General features: G+C 46.6%; 1 long non-coding RNA gene across 1 annotated transcript; it reads left to right on the top strand.

Annotated features, from left to right (window-relative positions):
- The first annotated feature begins 8865 nt into the window (after positions 1-8865).
- On the top strand, positions 8866-15553 carry LOC147366471 (uncharacterized). The gene is made up of 2 exons (XR_015133445.1): positions 8866-9059; positions 10923-15553. It is a non-coding gene; the product is annotated as an uncharacterized LOC147366471 (long non-coding RNA).
- The last annotated feature ends 668 nt before the right edge of the window (positions 15554-16221 follow it).

Raw genomic sequence — 16221 nt, 5'->3', positions numbered from 1 at the left:
ACAGCTGTTTAAAGAAGCCTGACCTGGGTGTGTAAGTCTAGGAGTTGCTGGCCATGGGTGGTGAGTCATGAAGTCAGAGAATGGATGGGATTATTTAGAGGACTTTGAGGGGAGGCCCAGGAGAGGGCGTAGGAATCAGAGGGACTGTCGTTGTATGTTTGGGCCACACCCTGAGTTTTGTGGGCTCTTAGTTCTCTGACCAGGTACTGAAGCTGGGTCATAGCAGTGAAAGTGCTGAGTCCTAACCACTGGCCTACCGAGGAAGACCCCCAGGGACTGTCATTCATTGGTCAGAAAGGCAAGAAGCTGGCAAAACCACGGGGTGGCAGTACGGAAGAACCAATACAGCATCAACGGACTGACAGCGAGGAGGAAGAATTTCGATGGGACTAAGCCCTGCCCGGGACGATGAGGTCGGAAAGCTGGAAGCGGCTCCACCAGGTTAACCAGGTTTAGAAGAAGAATTGTTAGAAAAACAGCTCAATTTTCCTCCCCTGCTTTTTGGGAAGATTCTTTTTTATGTGGACCATTTGTAAAGTCTTTATCGAATTTGTTACAGTATTGCTTCTGTGTTATGTCTTTTGGGCCTCGAGACATCTTAGATTCCCAACCAGGGATCACACCCAGACCACCTGCAGTGGAAGGTGACGTCTAAACGGCTGGACCACCAGGGCTGTCCCTTCTTCTGTTTTTTATCTGTCCGCAAATCAGCCGCTCCTGTTCACCTTGCGCTCGGCAGTACTTTACTGGATGTTTGATGCCAGCATCTGGAATCTGGAGCCCACGTGAACTTGGTGTGGCTGGTCCAAGGTCCATCCCAACGTTGGAGACAAGGAAGCATTTAGTAACACCAAGAGGAAGCTGAGACGACTCCCGCTAGTTGTCTTTTAGGGCTGAAGAAAATATGAAAGCAGTCTGGCGGTTTGAGGAATTGGGGTCTGTAACTGTTCTTTCCTCTTGTTCTGGCTCAGTCCACATCCGCTCCCGCCAATAAGACGGCAGAGAAGCTGTGAAGCTTTTGCTAAGTCACACAAAGATTAAAGCAAGAAGACAATAACGATTTCCACAGGAATCTAGAGAACCAGGAAATGTTGGGAAAATGATGCCTGGTTGCTAGGGACTGGCTACTGTTCTCTGTTGGGGCTGTGAGTCATCAACATGGAAAAAACAGTTGACCCCAGCATGGGGAGCCGGCCAGGGAATCTCCGGCCTGAATGGGCTCTGTGAACATGAAGTCAGCTCGAGGCACAGAAACAGTGGCTGTTGAAGGACTGTCCCTCCTTCTCCATTCGACTCCCCTTTTTCTACCCCAGTCTTCCACTGCGGGGACAGAGGGCAGCCCAGCAGAAGCCGTTCCTCAGATACAGCCGCGATGGAGGAAAAAGAGCCTCCCAGTGGTCATTAGTAAACAATCCACCTGTCAGTGCAGGAGACGAGGGTTCAGTCCCTGGGTCGGGAAGATCCTCTGGAGGAGGGCATGACAACCGACTCCAATATTCTTGCCTGGGAATTCCCAAGGACAGAGGAGCCTGGCGGGCAGCAGTCCATGGGGAGGCAAAAGAGTCGGACACGACTGAGCCCTCAACAGCTGTAGTACAAACAGAGTTGCTAACAGTGTCAAGGTTTTCAAACCAGGAGCTTGAATCCTGGACCCTACAAGAAGTTCCAGGACATTCGTGGACTCATGACTTTGATTGCAATCATTTTTGTATTGTCTTTTTTCTGTGCATCTTCTTTTAAATAATTTCTAATAAAACATATACGAGAATTTCAAAGAACAGTGCAATGTTAATCTCTGTTGTGCAAAACAAAGTCCCCTCTTTAAACATCTTTCTGTCATATTCTCCACAATCCTGACTGCAGTGAGCTGTTCTGAATTGTGCTCATTTCCAAGCAAACACCTATATTTTGACAGCAGACATTTTTATTCTAAAACTATATATGGTATGTTTTAGGTCTGAGAACAATGCCATTGATATTTTGATAGCGATTGCATTGAATCTGTAGATTGCCCTGGGAAGTATGGTAATTTGAGCAATTTTAATTCTTTCAACCCACGAGCATGGTGTATCTTCCCATTTGTTTGTATCATATTGGATTTCATTCATCAGTGTCTTTTTTTTCATCAGTGTCTTATAGTTTCCTGAGTACAAGGCCTTTACCTCCTTGATTAGATTTATTCTTTTTTCAAAAGATATTTATAACCTCAGATATGCAGATGACACCAGCCTTATGGCAGAAAGTGAAGAAGAACTAAAGAGCCTCTTGATGAAAGTGAAAGAGGAGAGTGAAAAAGTTGGCTTAAAACTCAACATTCAGAAAACAAAGATCATGGCATCTGATCCCATCATTCATGGGAAATAGATGGGGAAACAGTGGAAACAGTGTCAGACTTTATTTTTCTGGGCTCCAAAATCACTGCAGATGGTGACTGCAGCCATTAAATTAAAAGATGCTTACTCTTTGGAAGAAAAGCTATGACCAACCTAGACAGCATATTAAAAAGCAGAGACATTACTTTGCTAACAAAGGTCCATCTAGTCAAGGCTATGGTTTTTCCAGTGGTCATGTATGGATGTAAGTTGGACTATAAAGAAAGAGCACAGAAGAATTGATGCTTTTGAACTGTGGTGTTGGAGAAGACTCTTGAGAGTCCCTTGGACTGCAAGGAGATCCAACCAGTCCATCCTAAAGGAGATCAGTCCTGGGTGTTCATTGGAAGGACTGATGTTGAAGCTGAAGCTCCCATCCTTTGGCCACTTCATGTGGGGACTTGACTCATTGGAAAAGAGTCTGATGCTGGGAGGGATTGGGGGCAGAAGGAGAAGGGGACGACAGAGGATGAGATGGCTGGATGGCATCACTGACTCGATGGATGTGAGTTTGAGTGAACTCTGGGAGTTGGTGATGGACAGGGAGGCCTGGCGTGCTGTGATTCATGGGGTCGCACAGGTCGGACGTGACTGAGCAGCTGACCTGAGCGGATGTGCTTATTTGGCTGCCCTGGATCTTCGCTGCAGGATCTCTTAGCTGCAGCATGTGGGATCTAGTTCCCCTACCAAGGATCAAACCTGGGCCCCTGCGCTGGGAGCGCCGAGTCTTAGCCACTGGACGACCAGGGAAGTCCCCTGTTTGTGTGTCTCTTTCAGGCAGCATATAGATGGGTTTTATTTTTTAATCCATTCAGCCACTCTGCATCTTTCAATTGAAGTATTTAGTCGAATTACATTTAAAGTAATTACTGATAGGTGTGTGTTGATTGCCGTTTTGTTCATTGCTTTCTGGTTGTTTTTAATAGCTCTCTCATGTTCCTTTCTTGTTTTGCTCTCTTCCTGTGTTATATGATGATGTCTTTAGTGTTGTGTCTGGATACCTTTCTCTTTTGTGTGTGTATCTATTACAGGTTTTTGATTTGTGGTTACCAAGGCAAACCATTCAATATCACAGTAATCCAAGTCTATGCCCCAACCAGTAATGCTGAAGAAGCTGAAGTTGAACGGTTCTATGAAGACCTACAACACCTTTTAGAACTAACACCCAAAAAAGATGTCCTTTTCATTATGGGGGACTGGAATGCAAAAGTAGGAAGTCAAGAAACACCTGGAGTAACAGGCAAATTTGGCCTTGGAATATGGAATGAAGCAGGGCAAAGACTAATAGAGTTTTGCCAAGAAAATGCACTGGTCATAACAAACACCCTCTTCCAACAACACAAGAGAAGACTCTACACATGGACATCACCAGATGGTCAACACTGAAATCAGATTGATCATATTCTTTGCAGCCAAAGATGGAGAAGCTCTATACAGTCAGCAAAAACAAGACCGGGAGCTGACTGTGGCTCAGACCATGAACTCCTTATTGCCAAATTCAGACTTAAATTGAAGAAGGTAGGGAAAACCACTAGACCATTCAGGTATGACCTAAATCAAATCCCTTATGATTATACAGTGGAAGTGAGAAATAGATTTAAGGGCCTAGATCTGATAGACAGAGTGCCTGATGAACTATGGAATGAGGTTCATGACACTGTACAGGAGACAGGGATCAAGACCATCCCCATGGAAAAGAAATGCAAAAAAGCAAAATGGCTGTCTGGGGAGGCCTTACAAATAGTTGTGAAAAGAAGAGAAGCAAAAAGCAAGGGAGAAAAGGAAAGATATAAACATCTGAATGCAGAGTTCCAAAGAATAGCAAGAAGAGATAAGAAAGCCTTCTTCAGTGATCAATGCAAAGAAATAGAGGAAAACAACAGAATGGGAAAGACTAGGGATCTCTTCAAGAAAATCAGAGATACCAAAGGAATATTTCATGAAAAGATGAGCTCGATAAAGGACAGAAATGGTATGGACCTAACAGAAGCAGAAGATAGTAAGAAGAGATGGCAAGAATACACAGAAGAACTGTACAAAAAAGATCTTCACAACCCAGATAATCACGATGGTGTGATCACTGACGTAGAGCCAGACATCCTGGAATGTGAAGTCAGGTGGACCTTGGAAAGCATCACTACGAACAAAGCTAGTGGAGGTGATAGAATTCCAGTTGAGCTATTCCAAATCCTGAAAGATGATGCTGTGAAAGTGCTGCACTCAATATGCCAGCAAATTTGGAAAACTCAGCAGTGGCCACAGGACTGGAAAAGGGCAGTTTTCATTCCAATCCCAAAGAAAGGCAATGCCAAAGAATGCTCAAACTACTGCACAATTGCACTCATCTCACACGCTAGTAAAGTAATGCTCAAAATTCTCCAAGCCAGGCTTCAGCAATATGTGAACCATAACTTCCTGATGTTCAAGCTGGATTTAGAAAAGGCAGAGGAACCAGAGATCAAATTGCCAACATCCGCTGGATCATGGAAAAAGCAAGAGAGTTCCAGAAAAACATCTATTTCTGCTTTATTGACTATGCCAAAGCCTTTGACTGTGTGGATCACAATCAACTGTGGAAAATTCTGAAAGAGATGGGAATACCAGACCACCTGATCTGCCTCTTGAGAAATGTGTATGCAGATCAGGAAGCAACAGTTAGAACTGGACAGGGAACAACAGACTGGTTCCAAATAGGAAAGGAGTTCATCAAGGCTGTATATTGTCACCCTGTTTATTTAACTTCTATGCAGAGTACATCATGTGAAACGCTGGGCTGGAAGAAACACAAGCTGGAATCAAGATTGCAGGGAGAAATCTCAATAACCTCAGATATGCAGATGACACCACCCTTATGGCAGAAAGTGAAGAGGAACTCAAAAGCCTCTTGATGAAAGTGAAAGTGGAGAGTGAAAAAGTTGGCTTAAAGCTCAACATTCAGAAAACGAAGATCATGGCATCTGGTCCCACCACTTCATGGGAAATAGATGGGGAAACAGTGGAAACAGTGTCAGACTTTATTTTTCTGGGCTCCAAAATCACTGCCGATGGTGACTGCAGCCATGAAATTAAAAGACGCTTACTCCTTGGAAGGAAAGTTATGACCAACCTAGATAGCACATTCAAAAGCAGAGACATTACTTTGCCAACAAAGGTTCGTCTAGTCAAGGCTATGGTTTTTCCTGTGGTCATGTATGGATGTGAGAGTTGGACTGTGAAGAAGGCTGAGCGGTAAAGAATTGATGCTTTTGAACTGTGGTGTTGGAGAAGACTCTTGAGAGTCCCTTGGACTGCAAGGAGATCCAACCAGTCCATTCTGAAGGAGATCAGCCCTGGGATTTCTTTGGAAGGAATGATGCTAAAGCTGAAAGTCCAGTACTTTGGCCACCTCATGCAAAGAGTTGACTCATTGGAAAAGAGTCTGATGCTGGGCGGGATTGGGGGCAGGAGGAGAAGGGGACGACAGAGGATGAGATGGCTGGATGGCATCACTGACTCGATGGACGTGAGTCTGAGTGAACTTCGGGAGTTGGTGATGGACAGGGAGGCCTGGCGTGCTGCGATTCACGGGGTCACAAAGAGTCAGACACGACTGAGCGACTGATCTGATCTGATGAAGGACACATGTAGTAACTTGAAAATCCTCATCATTATTTTAAGTTAAAGGATCTCTTAATTTCAACTGCATTTGAACCATCCTGCATTTTTATCGTCTCTACGACATCTGATGCTTTGGCATCATAGTTTATCTATTTCTGTTTTGTGTCTCCTTTACCCACTCACTGCACTTCCTTGTGGCTCAGAGGGTGAAGAATCTGCCAGCATTGCAGGAGACCTAGGTTCGGTGCCTGGGTTGGGAAGTTCCCCTGGAGAAGGGAATGGCCACGTACTCCAGTATTCTTGCCTGGAGAACTCCATGGAGAGAGAAGTCTGGCAGGTTACTATAAATGCACAAAAGACATAGCTGAAAAGCCCATAGATAGATTAATAAAATACAAAATATTCAGATTCTCCCAAAGAAGGGAGGCTCAGAGGAACAAAACCAGAAAATAATAAAATGTAAGACCAGGTTCCCACTATGTTAACACTTGCATTAAATGTTGATAATCTAAATATGGTAAGGGATTGGAAGGCCAAGATATATGTTGGCTACAGGAGACATGTTTGAAATACAAATATATAGGTTTAAAGAATTGGAACAAAAAGCATATGTTGTGAGCAAGAAAAAGGATACAAAAAAATTGAGTGGTTCTTATGAGAGTGTGACCAGAGACATTTCTTTATCATAATCATGAAAAGTAACAATTCATCAGTAACACTTAGCAGTTAAATATGCATGTGTGTTTAATAACAGAGCCTCAGACAAGTAAAGCGAAAATGGACAGAACTGGGAAGTACAGACAATGCTGCAGTTTTGGCCAAGAGTTACTGTGCCTCTTTCTGCAGCTGGTAGAACAAATGGACACAAAAGCAGTAAGGACTTAGATGACTGAACCGTGCTACCTACTGCCTTTATGTGATTGATGCCTATGTGCTTAGTCACTCAGGCATGTCCAGGTCTTTGTGACTCTATGAACTGTGGCCTGCCAGTCTCCCCTGTCCCTGAGATTCTCCAGGCAAGAATACTAGAGTGGGTTGCCATGCCCTCCTTCAGGGGATCTTCCCAACCTAGGGATCGAACCCAGGTCTCTCACACTGCAGGCAGATTCTTTACCCACTGAGCCACCAGGGGAGCCACCAGGAATTGATGCTGGTAGAATAGTATGTTGAACAAGTGCAGAATATGAAGTCTTTTCCAGGGCATGTAATATATTCACCAAGACAGGCGATATATTGGCACATAAATCAAGTCTCAACAACTTTAAAAGGATTAAACTCTTGGGCTTCCCTAGTAGCTCAGTGGTAATGCATCTGCCTGCCAGTGTGGGAGACCCGGGTTCGATCCCTGGTCTGGGAAGGTTCCACATGCCGCAGACCAGCTAAGCAGGTGCCCCACAACTGCTGAGCCTGCGAGAGACTTGAGAGGCTGCTGAGGCTGGGAGAGGCAGCTGACACCGTATTCACCTGTGAAGGCTTAAATGAGTCTGAGCTGGGGAGTCTGAGGTCTCTGGGTGAGAGGTGGAATTAGCGGTTGTTAGCACGCAGGTGTAATGGGCCGACACAAACTTCCCAGGGAGAAAAGCAGAGGCAGCAACGGACCCCAGGGAACACTGACTCCGCGGCACGCAGACACAGACAGGAAGCTGGGACAGGAGGAGGGGAGCATGCGAGGCCTGACTGTGTGTGTGTGTTAGTTACTCAGTCGTGTCCGACTCTTTGCGACCCCACGAACTGCAGCCTGCCAGGCTCCTCTGTCCTTGGGATTCTCCAGGCCAGAACACTGGACTGGATTGCCATCCCTCCTCCACTGAGGTCTGATCAGCGTCTGAGTTAGTTCCAGCTGCCCGTGGGGCCAACACAGGAATCCTCATTTGGAAAAGCGCTGTGAAAACGCAATACCCTGAAAGGCCACACGATGGCGCAGCAGCCTCGGCCTTGCGTCCCAGGCCGGTGCTCTAGGCAAGCGCCCCTCCTCTGCCGTGTGACCTACACTCATCCACTTACTGAGTCACTTATTGTTCTGGCAACTATTTATGGAATTGTTGCCCTATGTTAGGTACAGGCCCTACCGCTGAGAACGAGACAGTCTGCTCCCCACGTATGGGGTTGGGGTACAGGGAAAAAAACAAGTAAATAAGTCAAAGTGGGCTTCCCTGGTGGCTCAGATGGTAAAGAATTTGCCTGCCAATGCAGGACACTAGGGTTCGATCCTGGGTCGGGAAGATGCCCTGGAGGAGGGCATGGCCACCCACTCCAGTATTCTTGCCTGGAGAATCCCATGGACAGAGCAGCCTGGCGGGCTACATCAGTCCATGGGGTCGCAAAGGGACACGCACACGACTGAGTGACTAAGCAACAACAACAGCAAAATCCAGAAGGGTAATTTCAGAGAGCAGTAAAGGTCTGAGGCAACAGAACTGCCTCTGGTGAGCAAGCAGAGCTGTGCCTGAGACGTGGCTCTCTCTCTGTGGTCAGGACCACACAGAGTTCATGCACTGACTCACAGCTGTCCAAGCAAAGCAACGTGCACACATCTCACCTGCTAGGCCCACTTGTGACCTGACTTTCCTTCTGATGTACAAATCCAGTTTATCTACCCACCTATCCATCCATTTATTTATTTATATCTTCTATTCATCTGTCTGGCCATCCACCCACCCACCCATCCACCCACCCATCCACCCACTCACCCATCCACCCAGACACCCACCCATCCACCCACCCACCCATCCATCCACCCACCCTCCCACCCATCCACCCCCCCACCCACCCATCCTTCCACCCACCCACCCATCCACCCATCCACCCATCCACCCACCCACCCATCCACCCATCCGTCCATCTATTTAGGGCCTCATTCCAGCTGGGAATCGACCCTCCCACTTGCATCTTCGTGAAGAGCACTCCTCTGTGTGCTGGACGGATCCTCTCAGACAAGCAGAATTCGCAGTTTAAACCTACGTAAGTTGGGACTTGCCCAGTGGCAGGAGGGTGGAGAGTAAGAAGTCATGTCGCATGCACTGCAGTTGAAGAAACAGGCTGTTATCTGGAGAGAAGAAACCTCAGAGCTTTGGGGTGAAGTCAGAGCAGGTGAGAGACTTCCGTGCCTGGAGCGCTGGTGTGGAGGTCTGGGAGGAGGTCTACTGTGCTGACCTCAAGGGCAGGGGTGAATGCGGCTGTCAGAGCCAGTCTCGACATGATAAATTTCAGATCTTTCCACAGGGTTTGCTAGGCGGAGGGGCAATGCCCGTCACATGGGCATTTAAAGAGGGACACGGAGAGGGGAGAGGTCACACAGTAGATGGCGGTTGATCCAGGTACCTTTGGAGATGACTTGTCCTCCTGAGATTATCTTATTTTTAAGAGAAATTGAAGAAGTCAGGAGTAAGTAGAGAGCAGAGTCAAGAGAAGAAGCCAGACAAACTGGCAAAGTTGGAGTAAAGCAAGAAAGTACAAATGGGGTCAGGAAGGCCAGGGAGGGGAGTTATGTATTTATGCACTAGTCTTGAGATTGCAAGGGGTCAAAGAGGGGAGCTGAACAGCAGACAGCTTGTAAACGTGTGTGCTCTGCGGGGCAAGGGGGGCCTGGAAGAAGGGAGTGGGAGAACCGGGAGGAGAAAGGGATTCTCGTCTCTTGGTATTCTTGTTTGTTTGTTTGAGGATTTTGTGAGCCAAGGGGTTTACCAGCAGAAAAGTTGGACAGGGAACCACTGAAGATGAGAGTGTTCATGAAACAGTGGGCTTATCAAGGAAGAGCCCCGTCACTCTCATGGGGTACTCTGTCTGCATCCCATCTGGGCAGACGTCAGTGGCGTCTGTGATGTCCCTGCAGCAAGATGGTGTGAGAGAGGCGGCCGGGAAACCCATGAACAGAGAGGGCTGGGGACTGCAGACAACCAGAACCGCGCTTGGAGCAAGATGGTGTGAGAGAGGCGGCCGGGAAACCCACGAAGAGAGAGGGCTGGGGACTGCAGACAACCAGAACCGCGCTTGGTGAAGGACGGGGAAGCCTGGCGCGCTGCAGTCCATGGGTTGCAGAGTCAGACACGACTGAGAGAATGAACAACAGCAACAAACCCTGGGTTTGAATCCTAGCTCAGCCTCTTAAAATTGTTGGCATCTTGGGCAACTCTTGGACGCAACGTCTTGGACGCAGAGGAATCTTGGGTTCCCATCGAGTAATAATGAAACAATTGCTACGATTTGTTGTTTACGAAGACCCAGTGCTTCCCAGGGGACCCTACTGGGAAAGAACCTGCCTGCCAATGCAGGAGACGTGAGAGATGATGGTTCAGTCCCTGGGTCAGGAAGATGCCTTGGAGGAGGGCATGGCAACCCACTTCAGTTGGGTTGACTGGAGAATCCCATGGACAGGGGAGCCTGGTGGACTATAGTCCACAGGGTCGCTCAGAGTTGGACTGAAGCAGCTTAGCACATACCCAAGATCCAGCGTCAAGCCAAGAGAGTGCTCCAGGGGGTCAGATTCATGGAATTCTGAGCCCTGCAGGCATCAGGTTAAATGACCTCCCAAGGTCACAAAGCTGATCGGTGCCTTTTCCTCCACACAGATATACAGCCTCGCCCCCAGTTGTCTGCCCCACACAATTTGTTCTAAGCTCTAAAAAATCAGGAGTATTCAAAGTAGTTGTGAATTATTGTAGTGGGATAAATGTGCTTTATTAAGAGTGCCCAGGGTTGCTAGTAACTGAGTAAGCAAATGAGTAATTAAGCTCTGGGGGAATCTGATTGATTTGGAAAATCAGCAAGCAGGTTTATGGTAATACATTCAAGAAGGAGAGAGAAAGCAATTCCTCGTTTTCAGCATGTGTGATGCTGGCTCACAGGTGAAGGAAGCTGCCCGGCAAACTGCCCTCAGTTGAAGTTTCACTGCTGACCTGGCGCTCACCTCCCACCCCTTTAACGCTAAGGAATTTCGGTTTTGTTTTCTTTTAGTCTGGGGGCAATGTAACCTCCTCCCTGCAAGGCCCCTCCCTGAGTCGTGACCACTGCATTAGAGAGCCACCAGAACTTCAGCCCTGAGCCCTCTCCTCCTCCCTGGCACGCAGAGCAGGAATTACATGTCTCCTTGACTCCTGTTTCTGGAAGCCTCTGCGCTTCTGAACAGTGCAAGATTATCTCAGATCCGAGAGCCCGGAAAAAGGGCCGTTTCTGGGTTTCTAACTCCCTCTTGTGGCTTTTCTGTTGCATCTCTTTGGACGACCTTGAGAAGATGCCGCTGCTTGTTGAGTCTACCAGCTTGAGCCGCGCTGCCTTGGTCCACACCAAGCATCGTGCACCGTGCCTGGGAAAAACGTGGTCTCCGGCTTATGATCTAGGGGTTGGGAAGTTTTGTTTTTTCTCACAGTGAGGCGTTCTCCTGCTGTTCTGGTGTTTTCTCCAGTGTCTGTAGTTAATCTTAGAGGCATGGCAGTAGCCAGTGTTAGTAGCTCAGGCAGGTCCGACTCTCGTGACCCACCAGGCTCCTCTGTCCATGGGATTCTCCCGGCAAGAATACTGGAGTGGATTGCCGTTCCTTTCTACAGGGGGCCTTCCCAATCCAGGGATCGAAGCTGGGGGGTCTCCCACATTGCAGGCAGATCCTTTACCATCTGAGCCATAGATGAGGTGATTGTCAAGAAAAACAGTTTATTGCTTTAAAATATGCAACCACGCAAAGAGTGCAAAATGCAACTTGAATAGGTGACTAGGAAATGTGTGTTTCACAACCTGACGAGTGCTGTAGTGATTTAAAAAGTTAGGCTACAGTGTTTTCATTCTCTTTTTCAAACATACTAGGTTGGCCAAAAATACCTTTCACCTTTCATAACCGTAAGTTTGTTTTCTGAGTCTGTGTGTTTGTAAATAAGATCATCTGTATTTTGTTTTAGATTCCACGTGTAAGTGATGTCGCATGATACTCATCTTTCTCTGTCTGGCTTATTTCACTCGGATGAGTTTGGTTTCTTACAGACAACGGTCCGTCTGGGGAAGGAAAATGTATTTTCTGTTTCTCCTCTTAACGTCTCCTGAGGAGGTGAGCTCAGACTTTGAGGTCCCCCTAACTCACTGTCTGTGGTGCTTTTTGAAGTTAGTTGATAGTAGGAGTCACCTAAAACCTCCCAGGTCCCTGGAGGAGGAAATGGTCACCCACTCCGGTGCTCTTACCTGGGAAATCCCATGGACAGAGGAGCCTGGCGGGCTATAGTCCATGGGGTCGTAAAAGACTGTACATGCCTTATTGGCTAAACAGTAACAACAGTGCAAAAAGAATCGACATTTATTTTTTAAGAAAGAGTAAACACACTCAATGAAACTAAGCCACGCCCGTGGGGCAACCCAAGACGGGCGGGTCATGGTGGAGAGATCTGACAGAATGTGGTCCACTGGAGAAGGGAATGGCAAACCACTTCAGTGTTCTTGCCTTGAGAACCCCATGAACAGTATGAAAAGGCAAAATGATAGGATACTGAAAGAGGAACTCCGCAGGTCTGTAGGTGCCCAATATGCTACTGGAGATCAGTGGAGAGATAACTCCAGAAAGAATGAAGGGATGGAGCCAAAGCAAAAATAATACCCAGCTGTGGATGTGACTGGTGATAGAATCAAGGTCCGATGCTGTAAAGAGCAATATTGCATAGGAACCTGGAATGTCAGGTCCATGAATCAAGGCAAATTGGAAGTGGTCAAATAAGAGATGGCAAAAGTGAATGTCAACATTCTAGGAATCAGAGAACTAAAATGGACTGGAACGGGTGAATTTAACTCAGATGACCATTATATCTACTACTGCGGGCAGGAATCCCTCAGAAGAAATGGGAGTAGCCATCATGGTCAACAAAAGAGTTTGAAATGCAGTACTTGGATGCAATCTCAAAAACGACAGAATGATCTCTGTTTGTTTCCAAGGCAAACCATTCAATATCACAGTAATCCAAGTCTATGCCCCAACCAGTAACGCTGAAGAAGCTGAAGTTGAACGGTGCTATGAAGACCTCCAAGACCTTTTAGAACTAACACACAAAAAAGATGTCCTTTTCATTATAGGGGACTGGAATGCAAAAGTAGGAAGTCAAGAAACACCTGGAGTAACAGGCAAATTTGGCCTTGGAATACGGAATGAAGCAGGGCAAAGACTAATAGAGTTTTGCCAAGAAAATGCACTGGTCATAACAAACACCCTCTTCCAACAACACAAGAGAAGACTCTACACATGGACATCACCAGATGGTCAACACCAAAATCAGATTGATTATATTCTTTGCAGCCAAAGACGGAGAAGCTCTATACAGTCAGCAAAAACAAGACCAAGAGCTGACTGTGGCTCAGACCATGAACTCCTTATTACCAAATGCAGACTGAAATTGAAGAAAGTAGGGAAAACCTCTAGACCATTCAGGTATGGCCTAAATCAAATCCCTTATGATTATACGATGGAAGTGAGAAATAGATTTAAGGGCCTAGATCTGATAGATAGAGTGCCTGATGAACTATGGAATGAGGTTCGTGACATTGTACAGGAGACAGGGATCAAGACCATCCCCATGGAAAAGAAATGCAAAAAAGCAAAATGGCTGTCTGGGGAGGCCTTACAAATAGTTGTGAAAGGAAGAGAAGCGAAAAGCAAAGGAGAAAAGGAAAGATAAAGCATCTGAATGTAGAGTTCCAAAGAATAGCAAGAAGAGATAAGAAAGCCTTCTTCATCGATCAATGCAAAGAAATAGAGGAAAACAACAGAATGGGAAGGACTAGAGATCTCTTCAAGAAAATTAGAGATACCAAGGGAACATTTCATGCAAAGATGAGCTCGATAAAGGACAGAAATGGTATGGACCTAACAGAAGCAGAAGATATTAAGAAGAGGTGGCAAGAATACACAGAAGAACTGTACAAGAAAGATCTTCATGACCCAGATAATCACGATGGTGTGATCACTGACCTAGAGCCAGACATCCTGGAATGTGAAGTCAAGTGGGCCTTAGAAAGCATCACTACGAACAAAGCTAGTGGAGGTGATGGAATTCCAGTTGAGCTATTTCAAATCCTGAAAGATGATGCTGTGAAAGTGCTGCACTCAGTATGGCAGCAAATTTGGAAAACTCAGCAGTGGCCACAGGACTGGAAAAGGGCAGTTTTCATTCCAATCCCAAAGAAAGGCAATGCCAAAGAATGCTCAAACTACCACACAATTGCACTTATCTCACATGCTAGTAAAGTAATGCTCAAAATTCTCCAAGCCAGGCTTCAGCAATATGTGAACTGTGAACTTCCTGATATTCAAGCTGGTTTTAGAAAAGGCAGAGGAACCAGAGATCAAATTGCCAACATCCGCTGGATCATGGAAAAAGCAAGAGAGTTCCAGAAAAACATCCATTTCTGCTTTATTGACTATGCCAAAGCCTTTGACTGTGTGGATCACAATCAACTGTGGAAAATTCTGAAAGAGATGGAAATACCAGACCACCTGATCTGCCTCTTGAGAAATGTGTATGCAGATCAGGAAGCAACAGTTAGAACTGGACATGGAACAACAGACTGGTTCCAAATAGGAAAAGGAGTTCGTCAAGGCTGTATATTGTCACCCTGCTTATTTAACTTCTATGCAGAGTACATCATGAGAAACGCTGGGCTGGAAGAAGCACAAGCTGGAATCAAGATTGCCGGGAGAAATATCAATAACCTCAGCTATGCAGATGACACCACCCTTATGGCAGAAAGTGAAGAAGAACGAAAGAGCCTCTTGATGAAAGTGAAAGAAGAGAGTGAAAAAGTTGGCTTAAAGCTCAACATTCAGAAAACGAAGATCATGGTATCTGGTGCCATCACTTCATGGGAAACAGATGGGAAACAGTGTAAACAGGGTCAGACTTTATTTTTTTGGGCTCCAAAATCACTGCAGATGGTGACTGCAGCCATGAAATTAAAAGACGCTTACTCCTTGGAAGGAAAGTTAGGACCAACCTAGATAGCATATTCAAAAACAGAGACATTACTTTGCCAACAAAGGTTCGTCTAGTCAAGGCCATGGTTTTTCCAGTGGTCATGTATGGATGTGAGAGTTGGACTGTGAAGAAGGCTGAGAGCCGAAAAATTGCTGCTTTTGAATTGTGGTGTTGGAGAAGACTCTTGAGAGTCCCTTGGACTGCAAGGAGATCCAACCAGTCCATTCTGAAGGAGATCAGCCCTGGGATTTCTTTGGAAGGAATGATGCTAAAGCTGAAACTCCAGTACTTTGGCCACCTCATGCGAAGAGTTGACTCATTGGAAAAGACTCTGATGCTGGGAGGGATTGGGGGCAGGAGGAGAAGGGGACAACAGAGGATGAGATGGCTGGATGGCATCACTGACTCGATGGACGTGAGTCTGAGTGAACTCCGGGAGTTGGTGATGGACAGGGAGGCCTGGCGTGCTGCGATTCATGGGGTCACAAAGAGTCGGACAGGACTGAGTGACTGAACTGAACTGAACTGAAACACACTCTTTTTAAATAGGAGCAAGGCTAATGTATCTGTAGAACACATAATAAAGATGTGTTTGCTTTGGATTAGGCAATTCCACATTTAAAAATAAAGGCCTCACAGGTTTGGGACTCTTGGTTTTGTTTTTTAAAACATGTATTTAAAACTTTGCATATAGTAAATCACTTTTTTTGGGTGTGCAGTCCTGTGGGTTTTCACACGTACTGATTTTTGTAACCACCACACATACAGGACACAAAGCGATTCTCACAGCCGTGAACTCCGTGCTGTGGTCCCTGATCGTGGCAACGCCTGGCTTGCTCTCTACCTCAGAGCTCTGCCTCTTCCCAAGTGCTGTGGCCATGCTACGGCGGAGGGGTGGGGGGGTGTGTGTGACACGGCCCCTTCCGTTCTCAGCAGAACACAGCTGCGGCTGACCCATCGTGTCCCTTGCGCCAACAGCTCGTTCGTTCCTGTCACTGAGTGCTGTCCTTGGTGTGGACAGACCACTTGCTCATCCATTTACCCACTGAAGGCCATCCATCTCCATTGCTTCCAGGTTTTGGTAATTATGAATACTGTTGCTGTAATTATTCACGTGTGTTTGTGTAAAGACGGGGGTCTTCTTTTCTCCAGGAGGGACACGTGGGGCTGGGCCACGTGCACGCTGGCCGCGTGGTTGCCGTGGGCCCCGGTCCATGGGCAGTGGGCCTTTCTGGACGCTGCCCCTTCAGCATCTGTGCCTTCCTCGGTGACCTCACTCATCCTGTCTCCACACGAGCAGGCACGGGTCACAT

Source organism: Bos grunniens, chromosome 9 (genome assembly GCF_055505025.1).
Source record: "Bos grunniens cultivar Pamir isolate PY7600 chromosome 9, Bosgru_T2T1.0, whole genome shotgun sequence".
NCBI classification, from domain to species: domain Eukaryota; kingdom Metazoa; phylum Chordata; class Mammalia; order Artiodactyla; family Bovidae; genus Bos; species Bos grunniens.
Note: the sequence above shows the minus strand (reverse complement) of the source record. Positions and strands in the feature narration are given on the sequence as shown.